The sequence below is a fragment of the Leptonychotes weddellii genome, unplaced genomic scaffold (assembly GCF_054177405.1).
Source record: "Leptonychotes weddellii isolate Sample4059 unplaced genomic scaffold, ASM5417740v2 HiC_scaffold_1741, whole genome shotgun sequence".
Taxonomy (NCBI): Eukaryota; Metazoa; Chordata; class Mammalia; order Carnivora; family Phocidae; genus Leptonychotes; species Leptonychotes weddellii.
Genome location: NW_027757757.1, coordinates 685 through 5,705, shown reverse-complemented (window position 1 = coordinate 5,705; position 5,021 = coordinate 685). Strand labels below are relative to the sequence as shown.

Here is a 5,021-nt window from a genome sequence, read left to right as displayed (position 1 = left end):
ATACTGAGTTTATTTCACATGTATGTTTTTGTCTCCCCACCATTTCCATTTGTCTGACCACCACTACTACTATATCCTATCATGATACTCCATACGTACTTAAAAACCAAGCAAAGGGTGGAGTTCACCTTTAAAAACTAAACACATTTTGGACAACACATTCGTGGTAATGGAACACGGACATTTATCAGACATGGTAGGGAAAGTTCTCACTCTGCCTTATAAAAAGGATAGCCAGATATCAACTGTTACAGAAATGAAATAAGACTGAAAGTTTTAATAAACTGTTTAAACTCTTTTCTTTAAAAGACTTCCTCCACTGCCAGAGATCTTCAATAGCCTCTCGGTCAGTCATCCAGAAGCAATTATTCACATAATTGATGAACTTGGCTTCCACTATGGGAAGACAACCATCTTTTTCTATACTTGCTTGCATTTTTCCTTTAATGTCTTCTACAGAACTAGGTCATTTTGGTGTTTTGGGGAGTCTTTTCCTGTTTTTTTTTTGTTTTTTTGTTTGTTTGTTTTGAAATATTCTTGACCTTTTGATCTTGGTGTTGATGGTTTTGAGTCCTTTACATTCTGGTTTGATTTTTGTGCATTTTTTGCCTGGAGTATCTCGTATACATTTCTTTACTGGAGCCTTTTCTTCTGCTTCCTCCTCATCATCATCATCTTCAGCAGCAGCAAGTTTTACTATTTTCTGTGGAACCTTGCTACCACTTCCAGGGGCAGAATGCTTTCTGGATATACTAAGTGGTTCACATCTCTTCCTCTTCATCTTCTGGCTCTGCATCTTCCTCCAGAGCTAAGTGCTGTCCACTAATATGCACAGGCCCTGAACCACATCTCAACCGTAGGACCACAGGTGGTGTTATTTCAAAGTCCCCAAGGGAAACTGTTGGCTGTACAGACATTTTCAGAGTTGCCAGTGTGACTTTAATTGGACTGCCTTCATAATTCATTGCCTGCGCTTCAACAATGTGCATTTCATCCTTTGCACCAGCTCCTAAACTGACCTTTCTTTTTTTTTTTTTTTTAAGATTTTTATTTATTTGAGAGAGAGAGAGAGCATGAGAGGGGGGAGGGTCGGGAGGGTCAGAGGGAGAAGCAGACTCCCTGCCCAGCAGGGAGCCCGATATGGGACTCGATCCCGGGACTCCAGGATCATGACCTGAGCTGAAGGCAGTCACTTAACCAACTGAGCCACCCAGGCGCCCTAAACTGACCTTTCTTAAAGATAACTGGTGCTCATTTTCATCATTATCCACCTTAAAGTGATAATCTTTGTCAGCCTTTAGTTCACAACCGAAAAGATAGTTCTGGGGCCTCTGGGGGCTCATGTCCATGTCCATCAAATCTTCCACAATTAGGTGGGAGAGAAGGTGGACAGAGATAAATGACTACTGTTCCACAGAATAGCCGTGCAGGATGGAATCACACCAGGGACAAATGTGAATATACTTAATACTACTGAACTATATATTTAAAAAGGGTAAGATGATAAACATTATATATTCTTTGCCACAACTTTTTAAAAATTGGCAAAGACTGAGTAGACATTTATCAAAATAATGCATGTAAATGGTCAATACGCACATGAAAGAAAATGCTCAACATCACTCATTATTAGGGAAATATAAATCAAGCCACAATGAGCCACAATGAGATACCACTTTATACTCACTAGAATGTAACAAGTATGGTAAAGATGTCGAAAATTGGAACCTCATGCACTGTTACTAGATTGGACTGTAAAATGATGCAAATTGTGGAAAACAGTATGATGATCCTCAAAAAAATAAAAATATAATTGGTCATTTGATCCATCAATTCCACTTTGGGGCATATATGCCAAAATTGAAAACAGGGACTCACACAGATACTTTTTCTTTAATTTTATTTTATTATGTTATGTTAATCACTATACATTACATCATTAGTTTTTGATGTAGTGTTCCATGATTCATTGTTTGTGTATAACACCCAGTGCTCCATTCAATACATGCCCTCTTTAATACCCATCACCAGGCCTACCCATCCCCCTACTCCCCTCCCCTCTAGAACCCTCAGTTTGTTTCTCAGAGTCCATAGTCTCTCATGGTTTGTCTCCCCCTCCGATTTCCCCCACTTCATTTTTCCCTTCCTACTATCTTTTTTTTTTTTTTTTTTTTAACATATAATGTATTATTTGTTTCAGAGGTACAGGTCTGTGATTCAACAGTCTTACACAATTCACAGTGCTCACCATAGCACATAACCTCCCCAATGTCTATCACCCAGCTACCGCATCCCTCCCCCCCCCCACCTCTCCAGCAACCTGCAGTTTGTTTCCTGAGATTCAGAATTCCTCATATCAGTGAGTTCATATGATACATGCCTTTCTCTGACTTATTTCGCTTAGCATAATACCCTCTAGTTCCATCCATGTCATTGCAAATGGCAAGATTTCGGTTTTTTTGGATGGCTGCATAATATTCCATTGTATATATATATACCACATCTTCTACGACCCAGCAATTGCACTACTGGGTATTCACCCCAAAGATACAAATGTATTGATCCAAAGGGGTACGTGCACCCCACTGTTTATAAGCAGCAAAGTCCACAATAGCCAAACTATGGAAAGAGCCAAGATGTCCATCAACAGATGAATGGATAAAGAATATGTGGTATATATACACACAGATACTTTTATAACTGTATTCATAACAACATTATTCAGAAAATTCAGAAAGTGGAAAGGAAGCAACCCAAGTGTCCATTGAATGATAAATGAATAAACAAAATGTGGTACGTACTCTCAATGAAATATTATTCAGTCTTAAAAAGGAAGGAAATTCTAATTCATGCTACAATATGGATAAACCTTGAAGACTTAAAATAAGTGAAGTAAGTCAGCCACTAAAAGATAAACATTGTATGATTTTCCTTGTAGGGGGTTCTTAGAGTGGTCAAATTCATAGATACAAAGAGTAGAATAGAAGTTACTCTGGGCTAAATGGAAAGGGAAATAAGTTACTGCTTAAAGGATACAGAGTGTCTATTTGGGATGATAAAAAATTAATTGAAAAAGAGTGGTAATGGTCACACAACATTGTTCATGTGCTTAATGTTACTAAATTGTATACTTATAAATGGTTAAAATGGTAGATATTATGTTATTTTACCACAATTAAAAAATGGAAACAGGAGGTGCCTGGGTGGCTCAGTTGGTTAAGCATCTGCCTTCAGCTCAGGTCATGATCTCAGGGTCCTGGGATGGAGCCCTGTGTAGGGCTCCCTGCTAAGTAGGGAGTCTGTTTCTCCCTCTCCCTCTGCCCCTCCCCCCCATGCTCTCTCTCTCTCTCAAATAAAAAATAAAATCTTTTTAAAAATGGAAATGAATATGAGTTTATTACGGGGACTCTTTATGACAGGAGGACTAAAGAAGGTATTATATAAGCTAGACAATAAAACATTTTAGAAGAGAGGAAGTGAATCAACAAGGAAGTTTATGTGGGGAAGGAAAATATGTAATGAAACAGTGATAAGTGTGATTTGAAATATGTGAGAAGTGTCAGAATAAACTATGGAATCAATTCTACAGATAATGAGAGGAAGCTGAACCACATAGCTTTAATTGTTGGATAGAATGTCTGCTCACTGGGGCACCTGGGTGGCTCAGTCGGTTAAGAGCCTGCCTTCGGCTCCAGTCATGATCCCAGGGTCCTGAGATCGAGCTCCATGTCGTGCTCCCTGCTCAGCGGGGAGTCTGCTTCTCCCTCTCCTCCACCCCGCCGTCCCTGCTCATGTTCTCTCTCTCATTCACTCTCTCTCTCAAATAAATAATAATAAAAAAGAATGTCTGCTCACAATAGTACATTTATTTGTTTGCTTGATATTGTCCTTTGATTTTGCATAAATGTTTTCTACACTATATGCTTTAGTATATTTAATAATAAGGTATACATTCAGTCAGTATTTAGCAACTGTTTCTTTGTGTCTTTCTTTCTTTCTTTCTTTCTTTCTTTCTTTCTTTCTTTCTTTCTTTCTTTCTTTCTTTCTTCTTAGTTTTGATGACATTTCTCTACTTCTCTGAGATCAGAAGCAGTAATCAGCAATCAGGGCAGAGATACTTGGTATTTGGAGGACAGGGTCCTTTTTGTGCACCCTGGCTCCCACAAGCTCTGTGGCCAAGCTGCTTCTGGAACACTTGCTGAGCTGCTACTATGGCTAGAGGGGTTCAGGATGGGTAGGTGCTACTGTGCTAAGAGCTGAAATTGAAATTAACTTCTGTTTACCATACAAGCCTTCTCCTGGAAATTCTAAGCCTTCAGTAGACTCAGGTTCTAATAGAGTTACATTAGGCAGATTCTGCCATTGCAATGTTATCTCAGGAGGGAGACATTCCTGGTGCTTCCTACTCTGCCATTTTCACAGAGAATTATATATGTAATTTTTGTTATGGGGGGAGGGGCAGAGGGGGAGGGAGAATATGAATATATATAATTATATATATAACTATAATTATATATATATCTCACATATACACACATATATATGCACATGCATATATGTGTGTGCATGTATACATGTATGTATCCATATATGGCATATACATATATGTATGTGTGTGTGTACAGAAAGATCTATATATGTATGCAGGTATGTATATATAAGGTATACATTAATATATATATATATAAGATATCTTTAAACTGCTAAAGGTAATTTAGAGAGTGAGGGGAAATTTGGAGGAATATAATATAGATCCTAAAATTTCTTGAAATGTAAGTCAATCAAGTAGTACATTCTGTATGTGGGATACATATTTTCTAACAGCTAGAAGAAATGAGATAATTTGGCAATATGTCGATGAATTTAGGTCATGAAAATCCAGGATTATTTATTAAATATTTGAATTTGGGTTTGTATTTGTATGTAACCCTCTGATTATGTATTGTTATAATCAAATTGATCAAAGAAGAGGCACCTAACTATAAGTGGAGATCATTTTATGATGCATTTTTATTTTTGTC

General features: G+C 37.7%; 1 pseudogene; it reads right to left on the bottom strand.

Moving 5' to 3' along the window:
- Positions 1–241: 241 nt before the first annotated feature.
- On the bottom strand, positions 242–1,403 carry LOC102738734 (nucleophosmin-like; annotated as a pseudogene).
- Between the last annotated feature and the right edge of the window lie 3,618 nt (positions 1,404–5,021).